Below are 11,291 nucleotides of genomic sequence, written 5' to 3' on the forward strand. Positions count from 1 at the left end.
TCTAAACATAACCAGACTGTCTTTTACTTGGGTGCCAATATCAATTGTTTCCTCACTGGCACAGGCTAAAACACACGCAAACCTTATATGCAAAGCAGCATAACTTATCCTGTATGCAAATAAGCAATATACCTAACCAGTATATTTGGCATAAATATAGTAAATGATCTGTGACCAAGATGGGACGTATCCTGAGTGACAATAATTACAGGTTATGAAAGATTGTATTGCTTAACAATAGAAATGAAAAATAAGGAACTAATTAAAACGGAGTTCTTGCATTAAGAGAAGCGCCGATAATTCCACTTTGTTTTTAACTAATTAAAACGGTTTGCTATAAAAATTCTCCAAGTTACACTGGACAATCACAGCAGACTTCAACTGATAAAGAAGAGACACAACTTCAGGTATATTTAATAATCTTGCGTAGATGACTTTTCCTAAGATGAATAAGAGCTTCTTTTAAAGTTATCTGAAGAGGCATATTGTAACATTTACAGATATTTTATATATCTATAGCGACAATTTAATTTACATAAAACTTAAACCACTGTATTTGTGTGTCTCTGTCTTTAAAATAAATTTGAAGAAAGATGTTTATTACTCTGGTATGCTTAGCTATGTACATTCATAATCCATTGGCAAATGACATGAGCATTGATTTATATATGTTCTTTTGTCTTATGATTTTATCTTTTCAGTAATTCCATGTAATCCCCTTTATGTGTTGATGATAGGACTGATAAGTAGCTTAGTATATACCCGAGTGAGGAAACAGAAAGAAAGGAAGAGAAATTTGTTCTGATTTCTATTATATTGCATGATTTTAGCTTTATATAGCTGCTATACACTCATATGGAGCAGCACCACCAGTGGACAGAATAGTAAAGGCTTTTCTTGCTCTTACAATATCATAAAAAGGGAATAAAGCTATTCTTAGCTATTCATGATAGTATCATATATTTACACCAAAATAATTGCTGACCTAATGAAGTAATTAAAAGGAACTCCCAATATTTATTTCATTTCCATCTACTCCCTTATTTCAGCATCCCAGCAGAGCGTTATATAAAGTCATGTATTAAATGCTAAGAAGTCAAGTCAAGTCTAACCTCTGCTATTGAATGATTTGTTCCACTTATTATACCTGTTTCTTCATAATGCACATTTTTTCTTGTTTTCCCTCCCTATAACATGTGTTTCTTCAGATAATACACAGAAATGGTTTCCTTGAGCAATGGTTCAGTGATGCGGCTATTAATGCTGGGTGAGTATCTCAGTTGTATGGTCTAGATAATGGTGTTGTTCCAAGAGGCTATACAGATGGGTCAAACTGACCAATCTCACTTTTGATGTACCGTTCTGACTTGCTGGAGTGGAAAATGGCCCTGTGCTTCTAAATTATACTTAATCTTCAAACAGACACCCATCAACTTATCACAATGCATCAAATACCGGGAACTTAAACAATCCCCCCTATAAAGTCTGTCAATTCTGTTTGTATGCAGGTTTTTAGATGTACTAATGACCCCTGGTCTAGTCCAGCCCAAGAAAGTTGTTAGTTTTAGGTCCAAATCTAATTGGTCAGTCCCTTCTACAGTTCTATGTTGAAACCTTTTGCTCCGTCTCTTGTGCCACCAATTTATGCTCTGTTTTATTGTAATGACAGAGCACAATGGCCCGTTACAGTATAAGATAAGACTTTGGCCACTATGATAGACACGATGCTCTATGTTTCAGTACCTGTCAGGATCTAGCTCTCACAACCAAACATATATTTCTATATGTCTTTTACACTTTTTGATCCTACTTCATTTTGTTTATACTGGTGTACATTCTTATTCCACCTGCCTCTGGCATAACATGCATGGGAAGAAATGTCATGCCTATATTATCATATGTGCCTGACAAGGTTCATTATTTTGCAAAACTAAATAAACAAGGACAAAGAGGAAATGGAATGGGAGGAGCTAGAACACTCTGTAAAACAAAATATGAACAACTGAGGAATTAATCTTAGCCAACTGAAGTGGGAGGGGCTAATCCAACCTGTAGTAAATCCTAATGCTGATAGTGGGGGGGAAAATAATGTATCCAACTTGTTTGAAACGAAAATAAAAAAAAAAATATATATATATATATATATATATATATATATATATTGTGTTTTCTTTTTCATTTCCAGCTACTTCCCTAATATAGATCACACATACTGTTAATGCTGGTCCTTTTATCCCAGGTAAGTGATATAGTTTATTTTACTCTTCAACATAATTATTAATTTTTGTGAACAATAACTGGTGCGTAACAAATGCTGGAGACCATCTATCAATTGTTTCCATCTTCCCGTATAGAAAACTATTAGTTACTCATATCGGAAATTGTCATATTGCAATTCCATTACAGGTATGTTAGACATTCATCTGTACTACGCTTTAACTTCAACTTCCAATAACATAATATAAAGAAAAAAAAGGAGAACTGGTCATGTGACCAGAATAGAACTGATACTGAGAATTACAATCAACATAATTAGTAATAGAAATAGAGCTATGACATATATCATACATACACAATCTAATCCGGAGAAATACATTTTGGAAATGTCCCCACAAAACCTTTGAAATTGGACACTGGTAAATTTGACAATGGAATTGTGTGAGATAATTAAATAGCCAGAAGAGCACATCTGCATTAGCCTTTCATATTCTTGTAGTCCATTTTCGTGTCACAATAGCAATTTCTGGCAGTTAAGAGGGGTGTGGTCATTGGTCTAGATGGGCGTGGCCTCAGCAGCGATGAACGTGGCATTGATGGACTGGACCTGGTTTGGGTGGATGTGGGGTGTGGTTTAATTAATCCAATCATGAATGTTATAATGTATGATGTGGTGTCATATGTAAAAGAGTAGATACATAGCATATAATAAAAATATAAACTATATCTGTTTTGTGAATGATCTTTGTGGATTGACAAAATGGATACATACCTAATACTTTCAGAGTTACTGTATAACTGGAAATGATTTAAGCAGATGAAGGATTATTATTATTATTATTATTATTCAAATAACAATAGTAATAATAATATTAATTTATTGTTATGTCAATATGAAATACGTCTGCACTTTACTTTATGTAAAGTGTGTGATTTGACATTATTTGTCTGTGGAAATTAGGTTATCACTTCCTCTGTATTAATTATTGCCATCTAAGTAGGAAATTATGATGTAACAAGATAACACAATACAATACTATTTTACTTACTTTGAACATTAAATAAAATGTGTACAATTTTATACATTTTATGTATTGCTTACAGGAAACATCTGTCCACCTGACATGGTAGAGACCTGTATGCGCACGTGCTTTGGTCATTGTGATGATTTAAACAGCACCGCAGAAATCTGCACTTATGAATGTAGACATGGATGTGACTGTAAAAATGAAAGTTTCGTTCTTACTTCAGAGAACTCAAAAGTTTGTATCCTTCCCTCCGAGTGCAAAGTTTCTTGTCCTGAAAACATGTACTTTGAACCGTGCCTGAAAAAGCCAGAACCGACCTGTAGCGGAGAGACAACGGAAAAAGAATTCCCATGCAAACCGCGCTGTGTGTGCAATAAAGATTACGTTAGTAATGGGGACATGGTTGATCGAAAGTGTATTAAACTGAGCGATTGCCCAATCTCTACAAATTAAACAAATATAAAATCTAATTACTGCCATTTAATTGAGTATTTTTATATTATATTTTGCTTTTTCAAGATATACAACCTGCCATTCCTTTCTAGATATGTAAAATAAAAAATAAAAATATATATGGTGTCCAATATGTTTCACTTATTATAATGTTACTTTAACTTGGAAACAGGTGTTAAATAGATCAATCCATGTATATCAATAAAGTAACATGACATTGTTTTCTCACTATATTCTCATTTTGTTTAGCCAAGCTTATGTTTTTTTTATTTATTTTTTTCCTATTAACCATATAAAAATACAAAACCCTATAATAAGCAGAAATATGTACTATAAAGTGTTACATATATTGACTTTAGCAGAAATGGGCTCATGGGAATGTGTTTTGTTGCTGCAAAAGAAAGTTCTGTAATTATACTTTTTCTGGCTAGAATATGTGATAGAAATTACTGTAAAGTTCAGCCATTTTTTATGATGTAGCCTTTTATTTCACTTCATACTGATGTTTCTATATATTGTGTTTATCTTCTTTGGGTTATTGCAGTTTTCCTGTCTGTAATATTTAAGATACAAGCTGCTAATCCGGTAATCTATACTGTACAATTCTAGGTCACTTACATAGTGAGAAGAGAGAACTTAGTGACACATGACTTGTGTGACTGAGCTTTAAAAGGTAGGTAGTGCTTGAAATCATTGTTCTTCTTCTGTTAACCATGGTTATCTGCAAGGAAACATGTGCAGTCATCATTGCTTTGCACAAAAAGGGCTTCACAGGCATGAATATTGCTGCTAGTAAGATTGCACCTAAATCAACCATCAGACTTTTGGAGGATGGCCTGGTGTCAATAAGGCCAGCAAAGAAGCCACTTCTCTCCAGGAAAAATATCAGGGACAGACTTATATTCTGCAAAAGGTACAGGGATTGGACTGCTGAGGACTGGGGTATCTAAAAAAACAAACGCTTGTCATGCCAACAGTAAAGCATCCTGAGACCATTCATGTGTGGGGTTGCTTCTCAGCCAAGGGAGTGGGCTCACTCACAATTTTGCCTAAGATCATAGCCATGAATAAAGAATGGTACCAAAACATCTTCCAAGAGCTACTTCTCCCAACCATCCAATAACAGTTTGGTGATGAACAATGCCTTTTCCAGCATGATGGAGCACCTTGCCATAAGGCAAAAGTGATAACTAAGTGGCTTGGGGATCAAAATTTTAAAATATAGGGTCAGGAAACTCCACAGATCTTAACCACTGAGAAGTTGAGGTTAATCGTCAAGAGACGGGTGGACAAACAAAAACTCACAAATTCTGAAAAACGCCAAGCATTGATTATGCAAGAACGGGCGGTAATCATTACCCAGACTCCCTTCCCATCATGACATCTCTATCATTGTTAACAACTCCACTATCTCCTCTGTCACCCAACTCCGCTGCCTGGGAGTCACTCTTGACTCCTCTCTCTCTTTTGCCCCCCCACATTCAATCCCTTGCCCAAGCCTGTCGCTTCCGTAACATTGCCCGCATCTGTCCCTTCCTCTCTCAAGGTGCCACCAAAACTATCATCCATGCTCTCATCATCTCCCGCGTCGACTACTGCAACCTCCTCCTTACTGGCCTCCCACCTCGCCCCCCTCCGCTCCATACTCAATGCGGCTGCGAGACTCATCTTCCTCTCAAGCTGCTACTCCTCTGCCTCCCTTCTCTGTCTTGCCTTACACTGGCTCCCCTTCCCCTACAGAATCCTTTTCAAACTCCTTACCACCACTTACAAGGCTCTCTCCCAGTCTACTGCCCCTTATATCTCTAACCTCCTCTCCATTCATACTCCCGCCCGCTCCCTGCACTCAGCCAATGAACGCCGCCTCTCCTCCACTCTGATCACCTCTTCCCACTCTAGAATCCAAGACTTCTCCCGCGCTGCCCCCTTCACTGGAACGACCTCCCTCGCTCCATCCGTCTCTCACCCAATCTGTGCTCCTTCAAGCGGGCACTTAAAACTCACCTGTTCCTTAAGGCCTATCAACCATCCACTTAACCCCTCATCTCTTCTGTTTCTCCCCTGGCCTCTTTTTTCTCTCCCCTTTGCTTCACTGGCTCCCTTCTGTGCCTGATTTGTTTACCCTCCCTTAGGATGTAAGCTCGTATGAGCAGGGCTCCTCTTCCCTCCTGTCTCCAAACCTGTTCTTCCGCTCCGTCTCTACTGTATATGCCTGCCCGGAGTCCCTAAAGTACTGGTACTTTTTGTTTATTGTTCTGTACTGTTTTACCCTGTATAGTCCACTGATCGTACCGTGTACGGCGCTGCGGAAACCTTGTGGCGCCTTACAAATAAAAGATAATAATAATAATAATAAAATATGTGGCCCATAAATTGATTGACAACATGCCAGGGAGAATTGCAGAGGTCTTCAAAAAGAAGGGTTAACACTGCAAATATTGACTATGCATTAACTTAATCTAATTGTCAATAAAAGCCTTTGACACGTATGAAATGCTTGTAATTTTACTGTAGAATACCATAGCAACAACTGACAAAGATCTAAAAACACTGAAGCAGCAAACTTTGTGAAAACCAATACTTGTGTCATTTTCAAAACTTTTGGCCATGACTGTAGGTGTGATCCAATGCCTCACAAATGTCCTGGTGTAGGCAAAATAATCCCGATTTGAAGAGACTGTTCCGCCCTCCAACCAGTCGTGACATTTGTCCTGAAATTAAGGAATGAGGCACATGGGATATTGCAATTGCTTAAATTCTCAAACACACACACACACTAAGGTCCATTTTTGTCTGATGCCAATTAACTTACTAGTATGATTTTGGATTATTTGCAAGGAAACCAGAGGATCCTCATGTAAACACAGGGAGAACATGCAAATCCAACCCAAATGGGAATAAAACCTATGACCCTAGCACTGTGAGTCAGCAATGCTAACCACTATACCATAAATTTGGGGATTTATGGATTGTTTTTTTTCTCTTATAACAACATTGCAACATTTATCTTTGGAATATGTATTGTGGGACAGAAAAAGATTTACATTCAAAATTATCTCTTTCTAGAGAATTCAGTATCTGTCCCTTTTCTGATCACCTTTACTCATATCTTATTGTGTTGCGATAACTGCCAAGATACAGTTTTTATTATGTAATACCAAATCTAAATCTGAAAGTCTCATTAGAAAAATAAATCACAATCTTGATTATATGTTTTGTTTTGAATACTATCTAATTTTGTTTGTCCTATTGTTTTTTTGTTTAAAACAGCAGTTGGTGCTCTTGTTACTACTTTCTATCTGTAGTAAAACATTATTATCTTCAACACATATTCAAAATAAAATAATATATAAACTTTATAAATGTTTACATTTTTAAAACAATTGAGAATGTACAAAGTTAATTTTACTTAAATAGGAAGATAACTTGCATCAAGATGCTCTCAGTTTTTATAATTATTCACATTTAGAGGTCTGGCTGGGGCAGATGGGCCAACTGACACTTGACCATAGCAATAGACCAGGTCAGGCCAACTTGTGGCTCTCCAGGTGTTGGAAACTACAAATCCCAGCATGCTCTGCCAGCATATAACCAAACAAGGTATGCTGGGACTTGTAGCTTCACAACACCTGGAGAGCCACAGGTTGGCCAGGACTGCAATAGACCATAACCACTGCAGCAAAAATCCGCAATGCGGGCCCCTGGGGACTCATGGGCACACCGGCAGTCTTATCTGTGTGCTTATCATTTTTCTATTGTCTTTTTCTTACTAGGGCTTTGCCACCCCAGATCAGAAATACTATACTGGGTGAGAGGACAGCATTCGAATGTGAGACTTCCCTCCTTCACCAGACACTCCATCATCTCTTCCCCTTATGCTCTGTCTGGTGTATTAAGGGTCAATATGCTGCACTACACTATGCAACAGAAGCTCACACTGCTGCTTAATGTGGGCAGCCTATGCAGAGCACTGGTGACATCATCAGAGATAGTCAGCCAGGTTCTTCAGAGTTCTCACCCAGATGGTGCAGCAGTACAACCATCTTAATGCTGTTCTCCACCTAGTTAGTCTAGAAAAAATGTTAATACTTGTTAATAGTTGTTCGTCACATATCATTATCATTTATTTATATAGCGTCACTAATTCTGCAGCGCTGTACAGAGAACTAACTCACATCAGTCCCTGCCCCATTGGAGCTTACAGTCTAAATTCCCTAACATACACACACAGACAGACAGAGGGAGAGTGAGAGACTAGGGTCAATTTGATAGCAGGCAATTAACCTACTAGTAAGTTTTTGGAGTGTGGGAGGAAACCGGAGCACCCAGAAGAAACCCATGCAAACACGGGGAGAACACCATGGCCTTATCCTCACAGATAAGGCCATGGTCGGGAATGTCATTGCATACCACTGTATACAAGCCCACATTGACCACTGCATACAACTACAGCTCTGTAAATCACCGAGATGTCGTCATATCTATTCCATTAATTCATTTTAAATACAATGATTTTATGAAATTTGGAGAACATTGGCCCATTATGTTGATGGAGCTGTGTCTTGAATTCCCAAACACGGTCTTTTTAATTAGGGAGCACTTCATTTGGAATGAGGAAGTTCAGAGTTCACATGTACAGTTTCTTAGATGTGGGAGCTTTTCAACACTCCTATCATCATCAGTTATTTATATAGCGCCACTAATTCCACAGCACTGTACAGAGAACTCATTCCCATCAGTCCCTGCCCCATTGGAGCTTACAGTCCAAATTCCCTAACATAGACACACACACACAGACTAGGGTCAATTTTTGATAGCAGCCAATTAACCTACCAGTATGTTTTTGGAGTGTGGGAGGAAACCCACGCACACACAGTGAGAACATACAAACTCCACACAGATAAGTCCATGGTCGGGAATCGAACTCATGACCCCAGTGCTGTGAGGCAGAAGTGCTAAACACTTAGCCACCGTGCTGCACCATAGAGTGCTTTGTGTGGTGTCATCATGTCTTGTAGATGGGTTAGTGTTTATTTAGAGCCAAAGTTGGGGGTGCATTTGGATGATGTAAGGGAGAACTGAAAATGAGATTAGTGGCGAGAAGGGAAATACCTTGGAGGACTGGGGAAAAAATGGATGGCTATGATTAGAAAGTGGTGCGAATAGTGGGTAAGTATATAAATGGCTGGCAGAAAGGTGTTGTTAATTACAGTACTTGGCTACTCTTGCCCAACTCTTCCCTCTCCCACATATGGCCTCTCAAATCATATGGAGCTGTAAGTATAAGTTGTGACAAAAAGCGTATAAGGACAGAAGCGTACGTTCATTTGGCACAGTATGGAAATGTGTATTCCACGCAAATAAAACAGACATATGTCCAACTCTACATGATCCTCAATGTGTCTTCTTTCAGGCAACCAGAGCAATTTAGTGCACTTCTAGAAGGGATTGTAAGTTTATGTTTTTATTTATGCATTTACTAACACGCATTTACAGTATAAATCCCTGCAAGCTCCACATTTGCACAGAAGAAAAAAAATAGAAAATAAAAGTAGAGTAAAATACAATACATTTTATATTATTGCAGATCAGTACTTATTTGGGATATACAAATTTTGAGTTGCGAGTTTTTGTAAATGTTTGAAACATAATTTATAAACTATAGAAAAAGTATAACAAACAATAAAGGCTGAAAACAAAAGGTTACAGTGCCCTAGTCCATTTCTGCCCTGGTAATTTCAGCTGTTCTTTAAACAAAGTTGGAATCAAACCAAGATTTAATTGCAGAGTGAACACTGATATTGGATTTTATTTCCATATTATTATTATTATGTTTTAAGGCACTATAAAAGAAAAGGCACTGGCACTAAAGGGATCTAAACTCAAACATCAGATAAAAATCATAACTACTAATCGGAAATGTACTCAGATACAGAAGCGCAGCCTGAGAAGTGTCGCACTGCAAATGGAAAAAAACAAAGCAACCTCTAACACTGTTTTAAATGTGATTAAAATAAATATATCTCTCTCATCCAATAACGGATCCAAAAGCATTTACTATATTGCCAGTAGACCAAAAAATGTAACAAACAATAGCTAGGTCATAAACACAGAAGCAATCCAAAGAGGGAGACTCGATCGTACCATATCGGAGCCATGTCTGTAGACTCTATATGTAGCCCCAGCTATTGGTCATGCCTCCCATTAGCAGTTGCTCTCCAGTGTCTTTTAACACTTCTATTACAGTTGCTGGACACATAGCCCTGTCACGGGGCACCATTGTTTACAATCATTTCAATTACACTTAAAACCTAGTTTACCGTATACTAAATATCAATATTAATGTGATCATTTCAATATCCACGCAAGGTTCTCTTATTTTTTAAAATAATTTAAAGGGGAATATGCCATTTGTAGGGCACTTCAATCTCCATCTGAGGACTCTTCATCTAGGTATTGTAGACAAAATATGGGGCATCTGAGTGAGAATTTCTTTACATGGGGCTAATCATGATAGTATAAAAAAACTGTTTCTTTAAGTCTGGAAGTATGAACACAATGGGCCTGATTCATTAAGGAAAGTAAAGCAAAAAAAAATGGGTACGTTTACTCCTAGACAAAACCATGTTACAATACAAAGGGGTGCATATTAGTTTACTATTTTACACATAAGATAAATACTGGCTGTTTTTTCATGTAGCACACAAATACTTGATGGCTTTATTTGCACACTGAAATTTAAAGTTGATCTAGGACATACCCTACCCCAACTATAAATCTGTCCCCACATTTTAAATTTACCTCCCCCTCCAATGCAACATGGTTATGACAAGGTGCAAAGTTACTCATTTTGATTTGCTTTACTTTTCTTAATGAATCAGGTCGAATGAGACCTAGTATAGTTTTATTTCCAATGTGTCATGTTTCCTTAATGTTGGCAGGTACAATTCTTTTTAACAACATCAAAACAGAGCAAGGGTGCAGTTTAGTGTCTTTGCCTTGGGTGCCGAAATCACTTGTGCTGTCATTGGATAAGATTAACACAATAAAACACACAAAAAAAAAAATTATAAGCAAAGCAGTCTGACCTATTTTGTATGCAAATAACAGGAATAGTTAATGAATATTTTTGGCATAAATATAGTTAATAATCTATGAGCAGAAGACTTCTGTATCTTGAGTGACTATAATTAGAGGTTATGAAATTAGGTATTGCTTAACAATATAATTGTATAACAAAGAAACAATTATAACACCTTGGTATATAAAATCACAATGTCACAGTGTACAATCACAGATGAGACACATCTTCAGGTACTTCTTGCATATTTGACTTTTCTTAAGAATAATTAGAGCTACCTTTAAAAGTAGTCTGAAAAGGCAAACTAATATTTACAGATATTTTAGATATTGATGGTTAATAATTAATGTAAAACCTGTAACACTAAATGTGTGCATCTGTCTTTAAAAGAATAATTTCATTGCAAAAATATTTTATTATTCAGCTATGCTTAGCTATAAACATATGTAATACTTTAACAGGAACACCAATCTATGTGTTTTCTTATGATTTTTTTTATTATAAGAATCTTC

General features: G+C 37.1%; 1 long non-coding RNA gene across 1 annotated transcript; it reads left to right on the forward strand.

Moving 5' to 3' along the window:
* The first annotated feature begins 1,202 nt into the window (after window positions 1–1,202).
* LOC142106591 (uncharacterized) lies at window positions 1,203–3,918 on the forward strand. The gene is made up of 3 exons (XR_012679745.1): window positions 1,203–1,267; window positions 2,186–2,239; window positions 3,322–3,918. It is a non-coding gene; the product is annotated as an uncharacterized LOC142106591 (long non-coding RNA).
* The last annotated feature ends 7,373 nt before the right edge of the window (window positions 3,919–11,291 follow it).

Source organism: Mixophyes fleayi, chromosome 11 (genome assembly GCF_038048845.1).
Source record: "Mixophyes fleayi isolate aMixFle1 chromosome 11, aMixFle1.hap1, whole genome shotgun sequence".
In the NCBI taxonomy this organism is placed as follows: domain Eukaryota; kingdom Metazoa; phylum Chordata; class Amphibia; order Anura; family Limnodynastidae; genus Mixophyes; species Mixophyes fleayi.